At 35.9% G+C, this 27,910-nt stretch overlaps 1 protein-coding gene and 1 pseudogene across 1 annotated transcript in view; both read left to right on the top strand.

The window, feature by feature from the left end:
• Positions 1 to 27,910, top strand: part of KLHL4 (kelch like family member 4) — a 172,601-nt gene that overhangs the window by 42,099 nt on the left and 102,592 nt on the right.
• On the top strand, positions 2,336 to 3,446 carry LOC110582395 (annotated as a pseudogene).

Raw genomic sequence — 27,910 nt, 5'->3', positions numbered from 1 at the left:
TTGGGTAAATACCAATGTTGTAATTATTGGATCATATGGTATTTTCATTTATAATTTTTTTTATGAAACCTATGTACCATTATCCACAGTGGCTGTATCAATTTATATTCCCACCAACAGTACATAAGGGTCCCTTTTTCTCCACATACTCACCAAAATGAATTCTTAAATTTATCATACTCTATCCACTGCTTACATTACTAGAACATGGTACCTTGTAAACAGCACCATTCTAAGAACCCACTTTAACAAACGAGAGAGTAATTTAATTTAATTTAAACCTGAGATAGGGGTGTATTTGGAAATATCCAAAAAACAGGAGAAAAATGTTATCAAAAACAAATCTAGACATTATCACCACATTTTAAAAATTAGAACCCTATATTAAGATACACTCAACATTGTGCTACTATTGAAATACAAATACTGTACATAGGTTTCTCACTGGAGTTTTAAGTTGTAATGCATTGACAACCAATTTACAGAGACATGGATACCTACACTTTTATGGGATTTTTCTAGTATAATTTTTTACAGTCACATCATCAAAATAATCTCAGTTGGATTCTTGATCAAGACTCATGTAATACTACTACTAATGTGGTGTTCACTTGTTTAAAAGAAAATCTTTATTTAAATTTAAAAAGGTACAGGAAACAGCAAAAAAAAAATCAACAAAATGAAGACAACCTAAGGAATGGGAGAAAATATTTGCAAATTATTTATTTGATAAGAGGTAAATGCCCAAAATATATGAAGAACTCATAGGGAGAGCTAAGATGGCAGCATGGTAGGAGGATCCTAGGCTTATCTCATCCTTAGAACATAACTAAATAACTATCAAATCATTCTGAATACCAAAGAAATCAACTGAGGACTGACAGAACAAACTGCACAACTAGAGGTAAAGAAGAGGCCACATTGTGGAAAATAAGGAATGCAGAGATGTGGTTTGGGGGAGAAATAGATCACCGGTGCTGCAGAGGGGAGGGAGCCCTAGTTGTAGAGAGGGCCAAGAGAGAGTGGAGAGCACAGGGATATGCACAAGGAGAACACTTCTTCAAAGCCATTGAAAATGAGAGGGGCTGATTTTCATGAGTTTTTGCAACCAGTGGGGCTCAAAAACTAGTTTTAGAGGTCAGCAGGCTTGGCTGGGATATAAATCTGAGGGCACTGTCCTAGTCCTGGAGAGAAAGCAGGCAAACAACCTCCTCAGGGCAGACTGCAAGATCTGAGGACAACCTAAGGCACACAGAGAGAGACTGTTCACTCTTTTTGGAGCATGTCTGTGAGAGATGACATTCACAGAAATACCTCTGGAGACAAAAGAACCAGCAGATGCCATTTCACTCCTCCACTTCCAGCATAGGCACGGAGACACCTGTTGAGGGCACCTAAACTGGACACTGGCTCTTTAGCCTGCTTTGCTCCAAATCCCACACCATTATGCTCTGGCACTACTGCCCTTCTCAGTTAAAGCTGCATCTTTCCAAGCACAGTAAGAACCCCCCCCCCACACACACACAGACAAGTGCAGGCCCCCACCACAACATGTCCCTAAAGTTTGGAAGTTTAAAAGTTAGCAGACTTAGCTGGGATAGAGGACAAAGTGCATTGAGCTTATCCAGGCAGGCATGCAACCCAGAAACAGACAATATGACAACAGCAATATGAAAAATGCCAGGGATGCATGAGGGGAAATTATTCACTCTTCTGGGAGTGCTTCCCTGAGAGCAGCAAGCACAGATATCTCTCCCCAGAGATATAGGAGATGAGTGGTACCATTTCCTCACCTGCCTTTCAGCATAAACTAACTTTAGTAAACAGCAATGCTCCACCACTGGCTGCCTAAACTGGTTACACTAAGTCCCACCCCTTTGCACTATGCCAGTACTGCTTTTCTCAGGCAAGTGGGCATGAAGACCAGTGCAGCAGACCTCTACCCCAGAAGATCACCACAAACTCCTGCAAGCACCACATCTACTAAACATAGAGTTCCAAAAGACTTCAGTTTTAGTGGAAGTAGTAGCAGGTCTCACTTTAGAAGCAAACCAGAACACACCTAGTTAAAACTTGCCACACTCTGGCCAAGTTTCAAACACTGCCAAATGCAGGCAAAGAGAGTCTTGGAGATAACTGACTTGAGGGATAGAGCAGTCAAAACATAGCAATGGCAGTGGGTGTTATGTGAAAACAATGAATCACGAATCACTACATCAAAAACTAATGATGTATTGTCCCTTCCACACAATCACGCTGAGCTACTACCTGCGCCTGGAATCGGCCGCAACCTCAGCCGCGCCTGCCGCCTGCCACCTGCCAACGCCTCTGGACCATGGACCCCTGCAAAGTGAGCGAACGTCGGGCCTTCCTGAAAATGTGTAAGCAGGATCCAAGTGTTCTGCACACCGAGGAAATGCGCTTCCTGCAGGAGTGGGTGGAGAGCATGAAGGATAAAATACCACCTGCCACTCATAACACTAAATCAGAAGACAATATCAAGGAAGAAAAAACAGATAATAAGAAGGCAGAGGAAAACATAAAGACAGATGAACCATCAAGTGAGGAAAGTGATCTAGAAATTGACAATGAAGGTGTGATTGAACCAGATACTGATGCCCCTCAAGAAATGGGAGATGAAAATGTAGAGATAACCAAGGAAATGATGGATCAGGCAAATGATAAATAAGTGGCTGCCATTGATGCCCTAAATGATGGTGAACTACAGAAAGCCATTGACTTGTTCACAGATGCCATCAAACTGAATCTTTGCTTGGCCATTCTGTATGCCAAGAGAGCCAGTGTCTTCATCAAATTACAGAAGTCAAATGCTGCTGTTCGAGACTGTGACAGAGCTATTGAAATAAATCCTGATTGAACTCAGCCTTATAAAGTGGCGAGGGAAAGCACACAGACTTCTGGGCCATTGGGAAGAAGCAGCACATGATCTTGCCCTTGCTTGTAAACTGGATTATGATGAAGATGTTACTGCAATGCTGAAAGAAGTTCAACCAAGGGCCCAGAAAATTGCTGAACATCGGAGAAAGTATGAGCGAAAATGTGAAGAGTGAGAGATCAAAGAAAGAATAGAAAGGGTTAAGAAGGCTCGGGAAGAACATGAGAGAGCCCAAAGGGAGGAAGAAGCCAGACAACAATCAGGAGCTCAGTATGGCTCTTTTCAAGGTGGCTTTCCTGGGGGAATGCCTGGTAATTTTCCTGAAGGAATGCCTGGAATGGCAGGGGGGATAACTGGAATGGCAGGAATGCCTGGGCTCAATGAAATTCTTAGTGATCCAGAGGTTCTCGCAGCCATGCAAGATCCAGAAGTTATGGTGGCCTTCCAGGATGTGGCCCAGAACCCAGCGAATATGTCAAAATATCAGAGCAATCCAAAGGTTATGAATCTCATCAGTAAATTGTCAGCCAAATTTGGAGGTGAAGCATAATGCCCTTCTGACAAATAAAGCCCTTGCTGAAGGAAAAGCAACGATCACCTAATGGATGTCACAATAATACAAACAGTGTACCTCTGACCTTCTCATGAAGAAAGCTGGGGTGTTGTGAAGAGAATCCCTACTCCTCTGCCCCACATGCAACTGAAACATTCTATAGTGGCTTGCCATTAGGGTATTCATTCAGATAATGTTTTCCTACTAGGAATTACAAACTTTAAACACTTTTTAAATCTTAGAAATATTAAAAAAAAAAACTAATGGTGTATTGTATAGTGACTAACATAACATAATAAAATTAAATTAAATTAAAAAAAACCCACATAGCTACAGAGTGCATGCAGCACACATCAGAGACACTCCCTGAAGCACCAGCCCTGGATACTATATGACTTCTCCTTCACAAAGACATTACTCAAAGGAGCAGGAACCATGACAAGATTTTCTACCACACAGAAGAAGACAGAGACCTAGACAAAATGCCAGATGGAATAATTCATCCCCAAAGAAAGAACAATAAAAGGTCACAGCCAGAGATCTAATTGAAACAGATATAAGCAATATGCCTGATGGGAAATTTAAAACAAAATCATAATGATACTCACTGGGCTTGAGAAAAACGTTGAAGACATTACAGAGATCCTTACCAAAGTGGTAAAGAGTTAAAAAACAATCAGTCAGAAATGAAAAATGCAATAATTTAGATTTTAAAAAGACTGGATGTAATGACCATAAGGATGGAAGAAGCAGAGGAATAAGCACATTTAAGAATAAGCAGAAGAAGAAGCAGAGTGATATAGAAGATAGACTAATGGAAAATAATGAAGCTGAACAAAAGAGAGAAGAATTATGGATCATGAGAATAGACTTAGGGAACTCCGTGACCCCATCAAACATAATAACATTTGTCTCATAGGAGTCCCAGAAGAAAAGACAGAAAAGGGAGAAGAAGGCTTATTTGAGGAAATTATAGCTGAAAACTTCCTTAATCTGGGGAAGGAACCACACATCCAAATTCAGGAGGCACAGAGAACTCCCATTAAAATCAACAGAAGCAGGCCAAAATGGAGAGATATTGTAGATAAAATTACACAAAATACTGATAAAGTAAAAATCTTAAGAGCAACAAGGTAAAAGAAGCCCCTAACTTACATGGGAAGACCCATAAGTCTAGCAGCAGATATTGCCACAGAAACTTGACAAGCAAGAAAGGATTCACATGATATATTCAAAGTGCTTATTGAGAAAACTATGCAGCCAAGAATACTCGATCCAGCAAGGCCATCATTCAGAATAGAAAGAGAGACAGAGTTTTCCAAACAAACAAAAACTAAAGGAGCTCATGATGAGTGAACAGCAAGAAATATCAAAGGGGATGCTTTCAGTGGGAAAGACCAAAAGTGACAAAGACTAGAAAGGAACAGAGAAAATCTCCAGAAACAGTGACAAAACAAGTAATAAAACGGCAATAAATACATATCCATAAATAAGTACTCTAAATGAAAATGGACTAAACATTCCAATCAAAAGACATATGCTGTCATATTGGTTTAAAAAATAAGACCCATCTATATGTTGCCTGTAAGATATGCGTTTTAGATCTAAGTCATCTGCAGATTGAAAGTGAGGGAGCAGAGAACCATCTATCATGCAAATGGAAGTCAAAAGAAAGCCTGAGTAGCAATACTTACTTCTGACAAACTAGATTTCAAACCAAAGACTGTAACAAGACATGAAGAAGGGAACCATATCATAATAAAGGGGAAAAACAAGAAGATCTAACAACTGTAAATATTTATGCCCCCAACTTGGGAGCAACCAAATATGTAAAGCAATTAATAAGGAACATAAAGGACCTCATTGATAATAATACAATAAGAGTAGGGGAATTTAACACCCCACTTACATCAATGAACTGATCATCTAAGCAAAAAACAGCAAGGAAACAATGGCTTTGAATGACACCATGGACCAGATGGGCTTAATGGATATATTCAGTACATTTCATCCTAAGGCAGCAGAATACACATTCTTTTCAAGTGCACATGGGACATTCTCCAGAATAGATCACATATGAGGTCACAAATCAGGACTCAAGAAGTACCAAAAGATTGACATCATCCTATGCATATTTTCTTACCATAGTGCTATGAAACTTGAAGTCAACCACAAGAAAAAAATTGGAAAGACTATAAATACATGGAGGATAAACATCATGCTACTAAACAATGAATGGGTCACCCAGGAAATCAAAGAAGAAATTAAAAAATGGAAAAAATTGAAAATGAAAACATGAAGTTCCAAAACCTTTAGGATGCAGCCAAAGTGTTCATAAAGGTAAAGTATTAGCAATAGAGGGCTACCTTAAGAAGCAAGAAAAATCTCAAATAAACAACCTAACCTTACACCTAAAGGAGCAGGTAAAGAACAATAAGCAAAGCTTAAAGACAACAAAAGAAGGAAATAATAAAGATTAGAGCAGAAATAAATATAGCAACTAAAAATAAATGGTCAATGAAACCAGCAGATGTTACATTAAAAAAATAATAATATAATTGATAAACACCTAGCCACACTTATCAAAAAGAAAAGAGGAAAGACACAAACAAATAAAATTACAAATGAGAAAGGAGAATTAAAAACCAACACCACAATAATAAAAATAGTTATGAGAGAGTAGTATGAAAAATTATATGGCACAAAATTGAGCACCTGGAAGAAAAGGATAAATTCCTAAAAACATATGAACTACCAAAACAGAAACTGGAAGAAATAGGAAACTTGAACAGGCTGATAACCAGCAAAGAAATTGAATCAGTAATCAAAAATCTCCCAAAGAACAAAAGTACAGGGCCAGATGTTTTCCCAGGGAAATTCTACCAAACATTTAAAGATATAATACCTATTATTCTCAAACTATTAAAAAAAAAAAGAAAAAAGAAATGGCAGGAAAACTTCCAAATTCATTCTATGAGGTAAGCATTACCCTGATACAAAAACCAGACAAAGACTCCACTGAAAAGGTAGGCTACAGTACAATATCCCCGATGAATGTGGATGCAAAATTTCTCAACAAAATACTAGCAAACCAAATCCAACAGTACATTAAAAGAATCATTCATCACGATGAAGTGGGATTTATTCCTGCACTGCAAGTGTGATTCAATATTTGCAAATCACTCAATGAGATACACCACATTAATAAAAAAATGTATTAGAACCATATAATCTTTTCAATAGATGCAGAAGAATCATTTGACAAGGTACAGCATCCATTCTTAATAAAAACCCTCAACAGAGTAGGGATAGAGGGAACATATCTCAACATAATAAAGGCCGTGTATGAAAAACCCACAGTTGGGATGCCTGGGTGGCTCAGATGGTTAAGTGCCTGCCTTCGGCTCAGGTCATGATTGCAGGGTCGTGGGATCGAGCCCCACATCTGGCTCCTGGCTCAGCAGGGAACCTGTTTCTCCCTCTCCCTCTTCCTCTCTCCCTGCTCATGCTCTCTCCCTCTCTCTGTCTCTCTCTCTCTCTGTATCTCTGTGTGTCAAGTGAATAAATAAAATCTTAAAAAAAAAAAAAGAAAGAAAAACCCACAGTTAACTACATACTCAATGAGGAAAAACTGAGTTTTTCCCCTAAGGTCAGGAACATGACAGGGGTGTCCGCTCTCATCACCATTGTTCAACATAGTAGTGGAAGTCCTAGCCTCAGCAGTTAGACAACGAAAATAAATTAAAGGCACCCAAATCAGCAAAGAAGAAGTCAAACTCTCACTCTCCCCAGATGACATGATTCTCTATGTAGAAAACCCAAAAGACTCCACCAAAAGATTGCTAGAACTGATACACAAATGCAGTAAAATTGCAGGATACAAAATCAACCTATAGAAATTGGTTGCATTTCTATACACCAATAATGAAGCAACAGAAAGAGAAATCAAGAAATCAATCCCATTTACAATTGCACCAAAAATAATAAGATACCTAAGAATAAACCTAACCAAGGGGTGCCTGGGCTGCTCAGTCATTAAGCCTCTGCCTTTGGCTCAGGTCATAATCCCAGGGTCCTGGGATCAAGCCCCGCACCAGGCTCCCTGTTCCACAGAAAGCCTGCTTCTCCTTCTCCACTCCCCCTACTCCACTTCCCTCTCTTGCTGTCTCTCTCCCTCAAATAAATAAATAAAATCTTAAAAAAAAGAATAAACCTAACCAAAGGTAAAAGATTTATACTTTGAAAACTATAAAACACTGATGGAAGAAACTGAAGATGACACAAAGAAATGGAAAAACATTCCATGCTTATAGATTGGAAGAAAAACTATTGTTAAATTGTCTATACTACCCAAAGCAATCTACACATTTAATTCAATTTGTATCAAAGTACCACAGCATTTTTCAAAGAGTTAGAACAAACACTCCTAAAATTTGTATGGAACCACAAAAAACCCCAAGTAGCCAAAGCAACCTTGAAAAGGAAAAAAAACAAAACTGGAGGCATCACAATTCTGGACTTAAAGTTATATTACAAAGCTGTAGTGATCAAGACAGTATGGTACTGGCACAAAAACAGACATATAGTCAGTGGAACAGAATAGAAAACCCCGGAAATGGACGCACAACCATATGGTCAACTAATCTCTGACAAAGCAGGAAAGAATATCCAATGGAAAAAGACAGTCTCTTCAAGAAATGGTGTTGGGAAAACTGGACAGTAATATGCAAAAGAATAAAACTGGACAAATTTCTTGCACCATACAGAAAAATTAATTCAAAATGGATGAAAGACCCAAATTTGAGACAGAAATCCATCAAAATTCTAGAAGAGGACACAGGGAGCAATCTCCTTGACATCGGCTATAGCAACTTCTTTCTAGTTATGTCTTCTGAGGCAAGGGAAACAAAAGCAAAAATGAACTTTTGGGACTTCATCAGGATAAAATCTTCTGCACAGCAAAAGAAATAATCAACAAAACTAAAAGGCAACCTTCAGAATGGGAGAAGATATTTGCAAATGAAAACTGATAAAGGATTAGTATCCAAAATCTATAAAGAACTTATCAAGCTGAACACCCCAAAAACAAATAATCCAGTTAAGAAATGGGCTGAAGATGGGGCACCTGGGTGGCTCAGCCGTTAAGCGTCTGCCTTCGGCTCAGGTCATGATCCCAGGGTCCTGGGATAGAGCCCCGCATCGGGCTCCCTGCTCTGCGGGAAGCTGGCTTCTCCCTCTCCCATTCCCCCTGCTTGTGTTCCCTCTCTCACTGTGTCTCTCTCTGTCAAATAAATAAATAAAATCTTAAAAAAAAAAAAAAAGAAATGGGCAGAAGACATGAATAGATATTTTTCCGAAGAAGACATACAGATTGGTAACAAATACATAAGAAGATGCTCAACATCACTCATAATTATGGAAATAGAAATGAAAACTACAAGGAGATATCACCTCACACCTGTCAGAATGGCTAAAATTAACAACATAGGAAACAACAGGTGTTGGTGAGGATGCAGAGAAAGGGGAACCCTCTTACACTGTTGTTGGGAATGTGAACTGGTGTAGACACTCTGGAAAACAGTATGGAGGTTCCTCAAAAAGTTAAAAATAGAACTACCCTATGATCCAGCAATTGCACTACTAGGTATTTACCCTAAAGATACAAAAACACTGATTAAAAATGACACATGCACCCTGATGATTATAGCATCATTATCAACAATTGCCAAATTATGGAAAGAGCCCAAACATCCATTGACTGATGAATGGATAAAGAAGTGTCATATATATAATGGATGCTAATTAATTAATTTAATTGATATATATATAATGGAATATTAGCCAAAAAATATGAAATCTTGTCATTTGCAATAAAGTGGATGGAGCTAGACAGTATTACGCTAAGTGAAATAAGTCAGAGGAAGACAAATACCATATGATTTCACATATATGTGAAATTGAAGAAACAAAACAGAATAACATAGTGGGAAAAAAGAGTGGCAAATCAGGAAACAAACTCTTAACTCTAGAGAACAAACTGTATGTTACTGGAGGGGAGGTGGGCCCAGGGGAATGTGTTAAATAGGTGATGGGTATTAAGGAGGCACTCATGATGAGAACTGGGTGTTGTATATAAGTGATGAATCACTAAATTCTTCACCTGAAACTAATATTATACTGTATGTTAACTGGAATTTAAATAAAAACTTGAAAAAATATGAACTTATACAGCTCAATGGAAAAAAATAATAACAATAATAATAATCATCTGATTTTTAAAATGGGCAGAATACTTGAGTTGACTTTTTCCCAGACACACAAATGGCCCACATGTACATGAAAAGATTCTCAACATCACCAATCATCAGGGAATTGCAAATCAAAATCACATTGAGCTATCACTTCGCACATATTAGAATGGCTATTATAAGAAACAGAAGAGATGTCAAGTGTTGGTGAGAATGTTGAGAAAGGGCAACATTTGTGCATTGTTAGTGGGAATGTAAAATCATGCAGATGTTATGGAAATCAGTTTGGAGCTGCCTCAAATAATTAAAAATAGAACTATATGATCTAGCAATCCCACTTTTGGGTATCTATCTTTAAAAAATAAAATCAGTATCTTGAAGTGATATCTGTACTCTTATGTTCACTGTAGCATTAGTCACAATAGTCAAGGCATGGAAATAGGCTAAGTGTTTGTCACCAGATAAGTAGATAAAGAAAATGCAATGTGTTTGCACATATATACATATATGGTTTTATACACTGTCTAAAAATTTATATGTGTATACACACATACACACACAATGGAATATTATCCAGCCATTGAAAAGTAGTAAAACTACCATTTGTGACATTGATGAACCTTAAGTCCATTATGTTAAGTGAAATAAATAAGACAGAGGAACACAAATACTGTATGCTCACTTAAATGTGGAATCTAAAACTCTAAAAAAAAAAAAAAAAACAAAGTCATAGAAAATGACAGTAGATGAATAGATTGCTTTTTGCCAGAGGTTGGGAGGTGGGGAAAATGGGGAGATGTTAGTCAAAATGTGCAAATTTCCAGTTCTAAGATGAATAAGTTCTGGAGATCTAATATACAGCACGGTGACTATAACTAACAATTAAGTATTATATACTTTAATGTTGCTAACAGAGTAGATCTTAAATGTTCTCATCACACAAAAAAATAAATGATAGTTATGTGAGGTAATGAAGGTGTTAACTAACCCTATTATAGTAATCATTTTGAAGTATATAAGTGCATTGATCATCATATTAAACACTTTAAAGTCACACGATGTTAGGGGTGCCTGGGTGGCTCAGTTGGTTAAGCAACAGACAGATTTCAGCTCAGATCATGGTCTCAGGGTTGTGGGATCAAGCCCCCCATCAGGCTCTGCACTCAGCCAGGGTCTGCTTGAGATTCTCTCCCTCTCCCTCTGCCCTTCCCTCTCTCTATCCTTAAAATAAATAAATAAAATCTTTTGAAAAATAAATAAATACATGAAAAGTTACACAATGTTGTATGTCAATTATATCTCAATATAGTTGGAAAAAAAGGTGCAAAAAAAGGAAAATATGGAGATATAAGCTATAAGGAGGAAGGCAGTCATAACGAGAATGAAGGCATGATTCCCTTATCTGAAAATAGCTAGAGATATTGAGCACAGTATTTCCAAAAAAAAGTAGAGACAGAGAGTAGAAAAGTGCTCAACAGAGACTGGGCCATGGGGGAAATTGGAAAAGGTTGGTAAAAGGGTACAAATATTCAGCTTTTTTTTTTTTTTTTAAAGATTTTATTTATTTATTTGACAGAGAGAGACACAGCGAGAGAGGGAACACAAGCAGGGGGAGTGGGAGAGGGAGAAGCAGGCTCCCGCTGAGCAGGGAGCCCGATGCGGGACTCGATCCCAGGACTGTGGGATCATGACCTGAGCTGAAGGCAGTCGCTTAACCAACTGAGCCACCCAGGCGCCCCAAATATTCAGCTTTAAGATGAATAGGGTATAAGGATCTAATTTAACACAGTAACTATAGTTGATAACACCATATTATATAGTTGAAATTTGCTAAGAATATAGAACTTAAATGCCATCATCAAAAAATAAATAAATAATTAATATATATGTGAAGTGATAGATGTGTGAATTAGATGGGGGTAATCCTTTCACAATGTATACATATATCAAATCATCATGATGTGGACTTCAAAAATTTTACAATTTTGTCAGTTATACCTCAAGAAAGCTGAAAAAAGGAATGCTAAATATATTTAATGTTTTAATATATCCTTAATGTTTTAGGATGCACCTACCTGTCTATTATAATCTAATGCAGTACATCTTATTTATTGCTGAAAGTCCCTTGTGTGTAACTTTATAGAAGTATTTCAAAAGTGTTAAGTTCCATAATTAAAAAGATGACATTTAAAAAGCTTTTGATTTCTCATGAGGGTCCAATCAGTACAATATATAAAGGCCTGTTATCATTGTTTTCTCATGAACTAGCTTTGTTATTTTGCTGAAATATAAATTTCTTAGGATATATATATATATTTCTTAGCAAATTCACATAGAAAATATTATGTCTTAAGAAGTAGCCAGTGTTATCACCATTCAGCTGTTCAATATTTTGCTTTAAGTAGTAAAGGACTCTATAAAACTATTGCAACTCATGATTTCATGACAGATGAAAACCATGCCACAAAAACTAAAGTTTTAGGTTACTTTAGAAAAGCATCTAAGAAAATTTTATAACGGAATAGAATTATCATAAATAATCAATTATAGTTTATTTAAAATATTATAATATTTTCTTTAAAGTAAATGAGGCTACATTCATCATAAGATGGTTCATTTTAAGGCTCTCTTACCTTGTATCCATAGGTTTTTTTTTTCCTTTTTCCTTTATTATTTATTGATTTAAAATACAGGTACACATAAAGCATTTTATTTGTTTTCACTTCTTATTTCAAATCTCTAAAACTGCAGCAAAGAACACCACATAATCTCTCTTTTTTGCCATAATGGGTAAAATGTGAGGGTGATCACCAATGTCATCATAAGGTTAGCTCCCAGTTGTCACTGTGTCTATGAAAACAAAAGATTCCAGTTAGCAATATCATAGAATTATAGAAATCTCACATAAAGGGTAGACTCTCATGTTTATCATTACCACATAGATTTCCTTTCAGCTTTATTAATGAATGTTTCTATGTTCAGACATTGTTTCCAAAATTTTCATACCAACATTTTAATGCTCCATTTAACCCATGGTCTTTGTCTAAGATGAAATATTTTCATATCAGAATTGACTAGAGCAAATGTTTTCAGTAACTTATGCTGACTCAGCTATTGTATTTGCTTTTCAGCCCTTCAAATTCAGTTTAATAGAAGTGAAATCCAATTTTTGCTAATTCTATATATTTACCTCTCCCCAGTACACTACTTTTTTGAATTCTATTCTTAATCCAAGATTAGATTTTACCTTTTACCTAAAGCTTTTCCTGACCACTCCAGCCCACAATAATCTCTTCTTTGAAATTATATAACTTATCATATGTGCCTTACATTCTACAACTCTTCCTCATATCACCTGTTTTGCCAAACTCATGACTATCTTAGATATTCTCTTATAGATATAATCTAATTTCAATATCATTCACTTACAGGATAGTAACTATAATTAGTCTTAAAACTGAAAACCTAATCTGGCCAATATAGAGGTCCAATAGGGCTGTTATCACCCATACTTGTCCCAATAAGTATCAGGAAACTTCTGGTAGAGTATCCAGACTGTATTAGCATATTTTGTCAACCATAGTACACTTTACTGATCCATAAGGTGATTGTGGTCAACTAATTTTGTAGGGCTTTTTAAAGTTTGAACATCTAGGGGCGCCTGGGTGACTCAGTTGGTTAAAGTTTGAACATCTAATGGAAAGCCAATTCTCCTGTTTCATATATTAGTCTTCACTGTTTTATTTTATATGGAAATGATTAAAAACAGCATTTGATTTTTTAAAGCATGATATGAACTCTTGTTAGCCTTGGATTCTATAACCTAGAATTATTCATGGACCAATTATATATACTTTCAGTATACATGGACATTAGTAGTTCTTAAAAGCCTATACAATAAAATAATACTTCTAGAATCATTTTGGCTTAGGTTATTATTTAGAATAATCAAAATTATATTTTAATAAGGATTTGTTTTAATATATTTAAAAAATTCGGTTGCATTTGCTGAACTGGATAAACATACATTTGTTACAACTGGGAAATTAAACATTAACCATACTTATAATAAGGGTGTTTTTGTGTGTGTGTGCATGCGTGTGTGTGTGAATTAGGCTTGAAGAATCAGATTAATCTGTTCTCTATCTGTTGTCATAAAGAACAGTTTACATTAACTATATTTTAATGATGTTGTTGCATAGAATCATTTTTCAGTACTTAGACAATATTAAATGACCTCCATGTAATTGCTCAAATCATCCAATCCCTTGAGGTTGTTAGCTTACCATGTTATATACATGAATATGAATACATATTCAGATTCTTTAAGGACTTTCCTTTACAATTTTTAAGCCAAAAGTATTTTTATGACTTAATACCCTGGGCTCTTAGCCAAGTATGTATTAAAATTATCAGGTATATTGAAGATTCTTTATTGAGTCCAATTTTTTACAATACCTACAGGCATTTCTCCAATCTATTTCTATACAGATTATGATTGTTTTCACACAACAAAAATGAAGTCAGTCTCTCCATCTTCACTACAGAAATTAAACCCAATACTGGGTCTTTATATTTAATCAATAGCTATGTTACTAGTACTTCAGGTCCTTATGATCCCTTCATCAATTAAGAAATTCCCATCTGTCCATTCATTTTCTATCCTTTGTCACCTTGTTCCATTTTTTTCATAAAACTAGTCACTATTGAAATTTTCTTGTTTATTTATCTGTTTATTTGTGTGTCTAACCCCCACTCACTCTAGAATGCAAGCTCTTTGAGAGCTGAAATTCCACCTCTCTCGTTTGCCTAGGTATCCCAGTGCTTAGTATATAAAAGATGCTCAATAAACATTGTTGAACTGTACTTTATCATAGAACTCAATCATGAATTAATTATCATCCAGAACTTTACAAGTTCAATTGAGACCAGTGATATTTGAAACAATATAGTGTATCAGAATCACCTAAGGACTATTTTTAAAAAAGATTGCTGGGCTTTACAATAAGCCTACTGAAGCAGAATTTCTGGGGTTGTGGCTCAGGGGTCTATATTGTTTAAAAAGTTCACCAAGTGATACTGATGTAATATTTCCACTGAACAGAGCTATATGACATTTGAGAACCATCAGTTTAATGTACCTGCTAATTTTCTATTCACTGTTTTTTTTTTTTTTTAATACTCTCTCTGTATTATGTTATCTAATCGAAAAGCAACAGTCCTAAAGTTTATGATGTGGAAATCCAAACAAATGCTTTTACTGAATTTTAGCATATTTTCAAACTTAAGTTACCACCAAAGTAAAATAGACTTTTATATAATTAGGGTCCTATGTATGAACCTTATGTCAACCACAAACCAAAAACCTATAATAAATACACCAAAAAAAAGAAAAAAATAAAGCATAAGAATACAGAAAGTCTAGAACAAGAGAATATGAAAGGAACAGATAAAAACTACAAAACAACCACAAAATAATTAACAAAATGTTGATAAATACATACATATCAATAATTACTTTAAATGTTAATGGTCTAAATGCTGCAATCAAAAGACATACAGTGACAGAATGTATTTAAAAAAAAAAAGACCCATCTATATGTTGTCTATAAGAAATTCATTTCAGGGGGCGCCTGGGTGGCTCAGTTGGTTAAGCGGCTGCTTTCGGCTCAGGTCATGATCCTGGAGTCCCAGGATGGAGTCCCGCATCGGGCTCCCTGCTCGGCAGGGAGTCTGCTTCTCCCTCTGACCCTCCTCCCTCTCATGCTCTCTGTCTCTCATTCTCTCTCTCTCAAATAAATAAATAATCTCTTTAAAAAAAAGAAATTCATTTCAGACCTAAAGAATGTACATAGAAGTAAATAAATAAATAAATAAATAAATAAATAAATAATAATTTAAAAAGTGAATGTAGCAATACTTATATCAGACAAAATAGACTTTAAAACAAACACTCTAACAAGAGACAAAGAAGGACATTACCTAATGATAAAAGGAGGATATAACAATTATAAATATCTATGCACTCAACATTGGAGTGCCTAAATTCATAAATAAATATTAACAGACATAAAATGAGGAATTGATAGTAATACAGTAATAGTAGGGGACATTAACATCCAATTAATGTCAATGAATAGAACCTCCAGGCAGAAAATCAATCAGGAAACTGTGTCATTGAACAACACATTATACCTGATGAACTTAACAGATATATACAGAGCAGTCCATCCAAAAACAACAGACTACACATTCTTTTCATGTACACATGGAACATTCTCCAGAACAGATCACACATTAGGCCACCTAACAAGCCTCAATAAATTTTAAAATACTGAAACCAATATTTTATGACCATAAAAGTATGAAACTAAAAATCAATCACAAGAAAAAATACTGTAAAAAACACAAACACATGGAGGCTAAAAAACACAATACTTAACAACCAATGCATCAACAAAACGATCAAAGAAAAAAATTTTAAAAAATTACACAGAGACAAATAAAAATAAAAACACAATGTTCCAAAACACTTGGGATGCAGTGGAAGCAGTTCTAAGAGGAAAAATTACAGTGATGCAGGCCTTAAACCTAAAGAAATAGGAAAAGGACAAAGCTCAAGGTTAGTAGAAAGAAGGAAATATTAAAGATCAGAGCAGAAATAAATGAAATGGAGACAAAATAATAAGAAAGATAAATAAACCAAAAACTGGTTATTTGAAAAGATAATAAAATTGATAAACCTTTAGAAAGACTCATCAAGAAAAAGTACAAATAAATAAAATTAGAAACTAAACAGAAGTAAATAACTGACACCACAGGAATACAAAGATTCAAATATAAACAGAAATACAAAAATACAACAGACTACTATAAAAAATTTATTCCAGAAAACTGTACAACCTAATAGTAATGAAAAAATTCCTAGAAACATTCAATCTTCCAAAACTGACACAGGAAGAAATAGAAAATCTGCACAAAATACTAGTAATGAAATTGAATCAGTAAACAAAAGAACCCCAACAAACTAAAGTCCAGGACCAGATGGATTCATGGGTGAATTCTACCAAACATTTAAAGAAGAGTTAGTACCTATTCTCTTCAAACAATTCCAAAAATAGAAGAGGAAGAAAAGTTTCCAAATGTATTCTATGAGCCAACATTACCCCAATACTAAAACCAGAAAAAGATACCACAAATAAAGAAAACCAAAGGCCAATAACCATGATTAACATAGATGCAAAAATCCTCAATAAATTATTAGGAAACTGAATTCAACAATTTATTAAAAGGATCATTCACCATGATCTAAAGGGATATATTCTGAGGATGCAAGGATACCTCAATATTTGCAAGTTGATCAACATTAATACACCATATCAAAAAATAAAAGATAAAAATCATATGAACATCTCAATAGATGCATAAATAGCATTTGACAAAATTCAGCAACTGTTCATGATAGAAACTCACAACAAAGTGGGTTTAGAGGGAACATACCTCAACATAATAAAGGCATATATGAAAAACCCACAGCTAACATCATATTCAATGGTGAAAAACTGAGACCTTATCCTTTAAGATAAGGAACAAGACAAGGATATGCACTCTCACCACTTTTATTCAACATAGTACTGGAAGTCCTAGCCAAAGCAATCAGAGAAGAAAAATAAATGAAAAGTGTCTGAATTGGAAGGGAAGAAGTTAATCTGTTGCTATGTGCAGATGACATAATACTCTACACAGGAAACTCTAAACACTCTGCCAAAAAAAAACTAATAGAAGAGATAAATGAATTCAGTAATGTTGGAGGATACAAAATTAATACCCAAAAATCAGTTGCATATCCATATACTAATAAAAAAGTAGCAGAAAAAGAAATTAAGAAAAAAACCCTCCATTTTCAATTGCACCAAAAGGAGTAAAATACCTAGGAATTAACCAAGAAGGTGAAAGACCAGTACTCTGAAAACTATAAAATATTGATAACACAATTGAAGACAACAGAAACAAATGGAAAGGTATTCCATGCTCATAGATTGGAAAAATTAATAATGATAAAATGTCCATACTACACAAAATGATCTACAAATTCAATGTAATCCTTATTAAAATATCAACAGTATTTTTGAAATAACTAGAACAAATAATGTTAAAACTTGAATGGAACCAGGGAACCCCAAATAGTCAAAACAATCTTGAAAAAGAACAGAACTGGAGATATCACAATACCAGATTTCAAGATATACTACAAATCTGTAATGATCAAAACAGTACTAGCTCAAAAAAGATACATAGATCAATAGAACAGAATGGAGAGTCCAGAAGTAAACCCATACTTATATGGTCAATTAATCTTTAACAGAGGAGGCAAGAATATACAATGGGGAAAACAGTCTCTTCAAAATATGGCTCTGGGAAAACTGGATAACTACATATGAAAGAATGAACCTGGACCACTTTCTTACACCATAATCAAATATAAACTCAAAATGGATTAAAGACCTAAATGTGAGGCCTGAAACCTTAAGACTCCTAAAAGAAAACATAAGTAGTAATTTCTTTGACATTATCTGCCACTTTTTCTGAACATGTCTCCTAAGGCAAAGGAAACAAAGCAAAAATAAACTATTGAGACTACAACAAAATAATAACAATAACAATAATAATAATATAATAAACTTTTGCATCAACAAAACAAAAAGATGACCTACTAAATGGTAGAAGATAGTTGCAAATGTCTGATAAGGGGTTACTATCCCAAATAAATAATTTATACAAGTCAACACCAAAACAACAAACAATCCAACTAAAAGATGTCAGAGGACCTAAATAGACATTTTTCCAAAGAAGACATACAGGTGGCCAAGAGATGCATGAAAAGATGTTCAACTTCACTAACCATTAGGGAAATGGAAATCAAAACCACAATGAGATATCACATTAAATCTGTCAGAATGACTACAATTAAAAAGATAAGAAATAACAAGTGTTGGTCAGGATGTGAAGAAAACAACATTTGTGCCCTATTAGTTGTAATATAAATTGGTACTCCCACTATCAAAAACAATATGGAGATTCTTTAAATTATTAAAAATAGAAATACCATTTTATCCAGTAAATCCATTACTGGCTATTTACCCAAAGAAAACAAAAACACTAATTTGAAAAAATATATGCACCCCTATATTTATTGTAGTATTTACAAAAGCCAAAATATGGAAGCAGCCCAAGTGTTTATTGATATAAAAAAAATGGATTAAAAAAGTGGTATAGGGGCATGAGTGGCTCAGTTGGTTAAGTGTCTGCCTTTGGGCTCAGATCTTAATCCCAGGGTCTTGGATCAAGCACCACATTAGGCTCCCTGCTCACCAGGGAGTCAGCTTCTCCTTCTCCCACTCCCCCTGCTTGTGCTCTCTCGCTCTCTCTCCAACCCTCTCTGTCAAATAAAGTAAAATCTGAAAAAAAGGAAGTGGCACACACACACACACACACACACACACTATGGACTATTATGTAGCCATAAAAAAGGATGAGATCTTGCCATTTAGAACAACATGGATGGCCTTAGAGGAGATTATACCCTCTAAATGAAATAAGTGAAATAAGCCACACAGAGAAAGATGAATACTATATGATTTCCTTATATGTGGAATCTAAAAATCAAAACAAATGAATAAACAAACAAAAAGCAGAAACAGACCCATAAATACAAAGGATAAACTCGTTGCTACAGGAAAAAGGGTTTGGGAAATAGGCAAAATGGATGGAGGAGAGATGGAGATGCAGGTTTCCATTTATGGAATGAATAAGTCATGGGGATAAAAGGTACAGTATGGCAAATGTAGTCAGTGATAATGTAAAAGTATTGTATGGTGACTGATTAATGGTAGCTGCACTTGTGGTGAGCATAGCATAACATATCAACTTGTTCAATTACTATTTTGTACATTTGAAACTGTTATATTGCACAATTATATTTCAATAAAAATTTTAAAAGTTAACTTCTCTAAACAAATAACAAGTATCTTTGTTTTACATGGAATGGATAGGCTGTAGTAAAAGAATTAAAGGAAAAGGATGAAAAAAGTGAGTACTACAAAACAGTACTAAGGAAAATCATGTTGTTTTTGTTTTCTAAGTTCAAATAGCCAACATATAGTACATCATTACTCTCAGATGTAGTGTTCAACACTTTATCAGTTGCATGTAACACCCAGTGCTCATCACGCCATGTGCCCTCTTAATGCCAATCGCCCAATTACCCATTTTCCCACCACCCCCTCCAGCCACCTTCAGTTGGTTTCCAATAGTTAAGAGTCTTTCATGGTTTTTCTCCCTCTCTGATGACTTCCCATTCAGTTTTCCCTCCCTTACCTTATGAGCATCTGTGCAGTTTCTTATATTCTACATATGAGTGAAACTATATGATAATTGTCTTTCTCTGATTGAATTACTTCATCAGGATAATACCCTCCAGTTCCATCCACATCAATGCAAATTGTAAATATTCATCCTTCTATTGGCTGAGTAATATTCCATTGTATATATATACCACATCTTCTTTATCCATTCACCTATCAAAGGATATCTTGGCTCTTTCCACAGTTTGGCTATTGTGGACATTGCTGCTATGAATATTGGGGTGCAGGGTCCCCTTGGGATCACTGCATTTGTATCGCTGGGGTAAATACTTACTAGTGCAATTCCTGGGTCATAGGGTAGCTCTATTTTCAACTTTTTGAGGAACTACATTCTGTTTTCTGGAGTGGCTGTGCCAGCTTGTATTCCCACCAAGAGTGTAAGATGGTTCCCCTTTCTCCACATCCTCACAAATATTTGTTGTTTCCTGGCTTGTTAATTTTAGACATTCTGACTGGTGTAAGGTGGTATCTCATTGTGGTTTTGATTTGTATTTCCCTGATGCCAAGTGATGTTGAGCATTTTTTCATGTGTCTGTTGGCCATTTGTATGTCTTCTTTGGAGAAATGTCTGTTCATGTCTTCTGCCCATTTCTTGACTGGATTATTTGGGTTTTTTTGGGTGTTGAGTTTGATAAGTTCTTTATAGGTCTTGGATACTAGCCCTTTATCTGATATGTCATTTGCAAATATCTTCTCCCATTCTGTCAGTTGTCTTTTGGTTTTATTGATTGTTTCCTTTGCTGTGCAGAAGGTTTTTTGGTTTTGTTTGTTTGTTTGTTTGTTTGTTTGTTTTATCTTGATGAAGTACCAATAGTACATTTTTACTTTTGTTTCCCTTGCCTTTGGAGACATGTCTAAAGAAAGGATGCTGTATTTTGTCATATGCTTTTTCTGTATCAGTTCAGAGGATCATATGATTCTTGTCCTTTATTTTATTAATGTGATGTACCACATTGATTGATTTGTGAATATTGAACCACTCTTTCAGCCCAGGAATAAATCCCACCTGGTTGTGGTGAGTAATGCTTTCAATGCACTATTGGATCCTTTTGTCTAGTATCTTGGTGAGAATTTTGGCATCCATGTTTCTCAGGGATATTGGTCTGTAGTTTTCCTTTTTGATGGGGTCTTTTTCTGGTTTTGGGATCAGGGTAATGCTGGCCTCATAGAACGAGTTTGAAAGTTTTCCTTCCATTTCTATTTTTTAAAAATATCATCAGAAGAATAGGTATTAGTTCTTCTTTAAATGTTTGGTAGAATTCCCTTGGGAAACCATCTGGCTCTGGACTCTTGATTGTCAGGAGATTTTTGATTACTGTTTCAATTTCCTTTCTGGTTATGGGTATGTTCAGGTTTTCTATTACTTCCTGTTTCAGTTTGGTTGTTTATACTTTTCTAGGAATGCATTCATTTCTTCCAGATTGTGTAATTTGTTGGCATATAGTTGCTCATAATGTGTTCCTAAAATTGTTTGTATTTCCTTGGTGTTGGTACTGATCTCTCCTCTTTCATTCAAGATTTTATTAAGTTGGGTCCTTTCTCTTTTCTTTTTGATAATTCTGGCCAGGAGTTTATCAACCATGTTAGTTCTTTCAAAGAACAAGCTTCTAGTTTCAATGATCTGTTCTTTTGTTCTTTCAGCTTCTATTTCATTGATTTCTGCTTTAATCTTTATTGTTTCTCTTCTGTATGGTTTGGGCTTTATTTTCTGTCCTTTCTATAGCTCCTTTAGGTGTAACATGAGCTTGTGTATTTGAGACATTTCTGTTTTTGAGAGAGGCTTGTATTACTATTTACTTTACTCTTAGGACTGCCTTTGCTGTATCCCAAAGGTTTTGAACAGTTGTGTTTTCATTTTCATTTATTTCCTTGGATTTTTAAAAAATTCTTCTTTAATTTCCTGGTTGACTCAGTCATTCTTTAGTAGGATGCTCTTTAACCTCAAGTGTTTGAGTTCCTTCCAGAGTTCCTCTTGTGATTGAGTTCAAATTTCAAAGCATTGTGGTCTGAAAATATGCAGGGATTAATTCCAATCTTTTGGTACCAGTTGAGACCTGATTTGTGACCCAGTATGTGATCTATTCTGGAGAGTATTCCATGTGCACTCAAGAAGAATGTGTATTCTGTTTCTTTAGGATGGGATGTCCTGAATATTTCTGTGAAGCCCATCTGGTTCAGTGTGTTATTCAACTCTTGTTTCCTTGTTGATCTTCTGCTTAGATGATCTGTCCATTGCTGTCAGTGGGGTGTTGAAAAACCCTACTATTATTGTACTATTATCAATGTATTGTTTTAATTTGGTTATTAATTGGTCAATATAATTGGCTGCTCTCAAGTTAGGGGCATAAATATTTATAATTTTTAGATGTTCTTGTTAAGTAGACCCTTTGAGTGTGATATGGTGTCCCTCTTCATCCCTTACTACAGTCTTTGGTTTAAAATCAATTTGTCTGATATAAGGATTGCTAACCCAGTTTTCTTTTGAGGTCCATTAGCATGATAAATTGTTCTCCACCCCCTCACTTTCAATGTGAAGGTATCTTTAGGGCTTAGATGAGTCTCTTGTAGACAGCATATGGACGGACCTTGCTTTTTTATCCAATATACCCTGTGTGCTTTGATTAAAGCATTTAGCCCATTTACACTCAGAGTAACTATTAAGATATGAATTTAGTGTCATTGTATTACCTGTAAAGTCCTTGTTTCTGTAGATTGTGTTTCTTTCTAGTCTATGTTACTCTTGGGCTCTGTCCTCACTTACAGGATCCCTCCTTAATATTTCTTTCAAGGGATGGTTTAGTGATCACATATTCTTTCAGTTTTTGTCTATACTAGAAGTTCTTTATCTGTCCTTCCATCCTGAATGACAGCCTTTCTGGATAAAATATTTGTGGCTTCAGGTTTTTCTCATTAATACCCTGAATACACCATGCCAAACCCTTTTTGGCCTGCCAGGTCTCTGTGGATAGGTCTGTTACCAGCCTAATGTTTCTGCCATTGTAAGTTAAGGAGCTCTTTTCTCGAGGTGCTTTCAGAATTTTCTCTTTACCTCTTAAATTTGCAAGTTTCACTATTATATATCAGGGTGTTGATCTATCTTTATTGATTTTAGAAGGGGTCCTCTCTACCTCTTGGATTTGAATGCCTGGTTCCTTCCCCAGATTAGGGAACTTTTCAGGTACAATTTACTCAAATATACCTTCTGTCCCTCTCTCTCTTTCTTCTCCCTTGGTGACTCCAATAATTCTAATTTTGTTTCATTTTATGGCACTGCTGATTTCTCAAAGCCTCCCCTTTGGTCCATTAGTTGTTTTTCTCTCTTTTCCTAAGCTTCCTTCCTTTCTATCAACTTGTCTTCTATGTCACTGACTCTCTCTTCTGCCCCATTTACCCTAGCTGTTAGAGCATCCAATTTAGACTGCATCTCAGAGCATTTTTAATTTCGGCTTGATTAGATCTCATTTCTGCACTAAGACATTCTCTAGTGTCTTTTATGCTTTTTTCCAAGCCTAGCTAGTAACTTTATAATTGTTATCCTGAATTCCATCTCTGACATTTTACTTATATCCATATTGATTCCATTTTTGACAAAGTATTACCTGTGGTTCTTTCTTTTGTTGTAAATTCTTCCTACTAGTCATTTTGCCAAGTGAATAAGGGTTGAACAAGTGAACAAAATCAAAAATATTAACCACAACTCAAGCAAGATACACACTAGACAAATCCAAAGAGGTCAGAAACCAAATAAAAAAGGGGGGGGGAATGGAAAGAGAGAATATAATCTCCCAGGTGGGCCAAACAGGGTAATCCAATTGGTTCTGGGTGTATTTTGGTCTGTTTGTTAGAGGACACTAAATCCCAAAGTTGTAAAAAGCAAAACTTATATACATACAAAAATAAAATTGAAAACAGTGAACAGAAACCAAAACTGAAGAATATATTTATAAAATGTAAATGTAAAAGATGAAAGTTAAAAACAGACTTAAAAACAAAGAGTTGATAATTTTTTTTTAAAGATTTTATTTATTTATCTGAGACAGAGAGAATGAGAGAGACAGAGAGCACATGAGAGGGGGGAAGGTCAGAGGGAGAAGCAGGCTCCCTGCCGAGCAGGGAGCCCGATGTGGGACTCGATCCAGGGACTCCAGGATCATGACCTGAGCTGAAGGCAGTCGCTTAACCAACTGAGCCACCCAGGCGCCCCCAAAGAGTTGATAAATTAAGAAACTAATTCAAAAAGGAAAAAAGAAAAAAAAAAAAGAAAAGGAAAATTTTAAACTGAAGTAAAAATGAATCATGAGAAAAATATCTTGAATTCTATATATTATTTTCCCCTATCCCTGGAGTTTTGCAGTCCTCTGTGTTCTGCGCACTTGGTGTTCCCATTTTTTCAGCTGGTCTTCTGGGGGAGGGGCCTCCTGTGCTGATTCTCTGATGTATTTGCCTGGGGGGAGTTGCACCACCCCTTGCCTAAGGGCCAGGGTTAGTGTGATCTGTTACTGGTTGCTCTATGTCTCTTTTGTTCCCCTCAGTCCTTCTGTACCTCTCTAGAGGATGAAAACAAAAATGGCCATGCACCCGATCTCCAGCCAAGAGCCAAGAGACTTTGTTCCCCTCTCTCCAGCAAACCCTCAGGGACGAGCGGACTTCACTTTTGTGTGTGCCAAACTCTGCAGACCCCTGTGGTGCACACCTGCACCAATCCTCCCAAGGGGGAAGGCAGAGGGTCTTTGCGTTTCTCTCCTTTGCATGGCCCTCACACAGAGAGTGGTTGATGGGTCATGGATGCTCCCGCACCTCCCCTCCTGAAGAAAGGTAGATGGCCACCGCTTTTCTGTCCTTTGCAGTACCTGCACACTGCCAGGGGTTGCCCGGTCGTGAGTGCTCCAGTGTCACCCTTCCTGGGGCAAAGCAAAGGGCTGCCACTTTTCTGTCCTTTGCAGGGCCCCACATGAAAGCTCTTGCCCAATCTTGCATGCTTACTCACTGTCCCTCCCAGGAGAAAGTGGAGGGCCATTGCTTTTCTGTCCTTTGCAGGGTCCCTGCAAGAGAGCTGTCATCCGATCATACTGCCATTCACAATTTATGGCAAACTGAGCTGAAAGCCCCCTCCTGGGTTCCCTGACCCTCACCAGTTTCTCCTCTCTAATGCTTGGGAACTTTGCTGGCTCAGGCACCCCTGTTCTTTCTGTGACCCTAGGGATCCTGAGACCACACAGTCCAACCTAGGATTCTGCCCTGCTTCACCACCTGAGCACCTTTCAGGCACAGAAGTCTCTCACTGGAGCAGATTTCAAAGATTCGGATATTGTGTTCCAGGGCTATATCATTTTCCGGTAGCTGGCTTATGGAGGCTCCCTGCCCCAGCCAATTATCTTTTGATATATCTCCTCATATTTACTTCTCTGCACCTCCTACCTTGCAAAAAATAGTCACTTTTTTATTTGTAGAATTCCAGCAATTCTTTTCTTACATCTCAAGTTGAATTCATAGGTGTTCATAATGGTTTGTTAGTTATCTATCTAAATTCAGTAAAACAGGTGAAGTGAGGTCCCTTACTCTTCCATCATCTTGCCTCCCTTCAATTGAACACCATGTTTTTGAAGCACTTAAACACTGTTAAAAATTAGAAACGCTTTTTATTACATTCATGATATTATTTATGCAGTCATTTTTTTGGCCAAATAAAATCAGTGAAGCACCACATTTTTTTCACAAGGCTGAGGTCAAATATTTCTCTCTGTAGTTAAATTATTTGTTCAGCAGCAGACTTTACAAAACTATGAAATAGCTCATATTGTCTATGACTTAATAAATTTGAGTTTTTTATGATCTTGATAACCTTTGTGTTTTCTAGGAAAATGATGATTTTTGTGCTTAAATCACCAAAATAGGTATTTGAAAGGACATTTTTTTTGTTGTTGTAACAGGTTAAAAAACATATTTTAAAATAGAAGCTTTAGAAATGCAATAAAATTGATGGAAAATATGTTCAATATTATAAGACTAAAAATGCATGATTACAAGTTTATTTATAGCACACAAAAGTATAATATATGGCTAATACAATATATTTCTGAGAGAGATGAGTTCTGAGATTATAAAATATTCCCTTTGGTTCATATTTGTTTTATTGTATGTAGAAATATAGGACAACACTAGGCTGTGAACATTCTTTCTTGAAAATCTGACCATAAGACTTTCTATAGAAATTGAAGGCTGTTCACATGTTTTATGGTGCATGGTATATCAGCATAGTTCCTTGTATAATAAGTAGACTTTCAATAAATATTTGTTGAATTGATGGGTGCCTGGGTGGCTCATTTGGTTAGGTGTGTGCCTTTGGCTTGGGTTATGATCCCAGGTCCTAGGATGGAGTCCAGCATCAGGCTCCCTGCTCAGTGGGGAGACTGCTTCTCCCTCTCTTCCCCGCTTGTGCTCTCTTTCTCTCTCTCTCTCTATCAAATAAATAAATAAAATCTTAAAAAATAAATATTTGCTGAAATGAATGAACCAGCATTTTACATATCATTCTCCATAAGTATTAAGAAAATGACTTATTCCCATCATTTGATATTTGGTGCAGAAGGATCATTCCATAGAAAAGAACATTAACTTTATAATTCTTTTCCTGTGTAGAAAAGTCTGTTCATTCAAATTTGGTTTCTTTCCACTAATTAGTCTTAGGTGATAGAACACTATAGTAATGGGATTCTTTTTTTTTTTTAAGATTTTATTTATTTATTTGAAAGAGACAGAGACAGCAAGAGCAGGAACACAAGCAGAGGGAGTGGGAGAGGGAGAAGCAGGCTTCCTGCTGAGCCGGGAGCCCGATGTGGGACTCGATCCCAGGACCCTGGGGTCATGACCTGAGCTGAAGGCAGTTGCTTAACCAACTGAGCCACCCAGGCGCCCTATAGTAATGGGATTCTGATGCCTACACAGTTTTTAAAAGAAATAAAATTATTTTAAATGCATATGGTCTGGTAGGAATATTAATTGAATATCTATGCAATAATCATTTGTAATGAGTATATCAAACTGCTCTTCTCTGTGCATCTTAATGTTATATATTTGGTTTATAAATTAATGTTTCTAATATAGTTTAAAACTATTGTCCATGCAAAATGAACAAACCTTTTAGAATCTCTAAAAGTAAGAAAGAGTTTTATTTGAGCACAACTTAGGACAGCTGTCCAAAAAACAGGCTCTTCACAGGGAAGAAAGTGTTCCAGAGAATGAACAGATTTCACAAGATTATATACTTTTTTACATCTTGTAAAAGCTCAAAAGATTATAGATTAACATATGGGCAGTAATCATGAATTTTATCATAAAGGAATGCAGGGAGTAGGAGCATTGATTGATATCTCAACGCTAAAATGGTTTTCTTTTAGGCTACTCATTCATAAAGCAAATGTACAATGCATTCATGGTGGACCACAGATCAGGCTTTTGGTTTGAACAAAGTTTATATACAGTCATGTTGACTTAGAAAGAAATCTAAAATTGCTTCCACTGTATATCAAGTCTTTAGAGAGGTTTTCTCTCATCAAAAGATCAATAATCTTTTGACAGAAAGCATTGATGATCATTATTTTGTCCTTCAAGGCCAAGGTGATCACTTATCTGCCCTGGGTCTATCATGTCCTTCGATGCTAGACCCAGTTTAGGTCACCTAGGAGTCTACATCAGAGGATCAACCATGTGGCTTTTAATATGGAATATTATAATTGAGATTATATATATATATATATATATATATATATATATATATATATATATATAT

This window comes from Neomonachus schauinslandi, chromosome X (genome assembly GCF_002201575.2).
Source record: "Neomonachus schauinslandi chromosome X, ASM220157v2, whole genome shotgun sequence".
NCBI lineage: Eukaryota > Metazoa > Chordata > Mammalia > Carnivora > Phocidae > Neomonachus > Neomonachus schauinslandi.
This window is presented reverse-complemented; position numbering and strand designations above follow the sequence as displayed.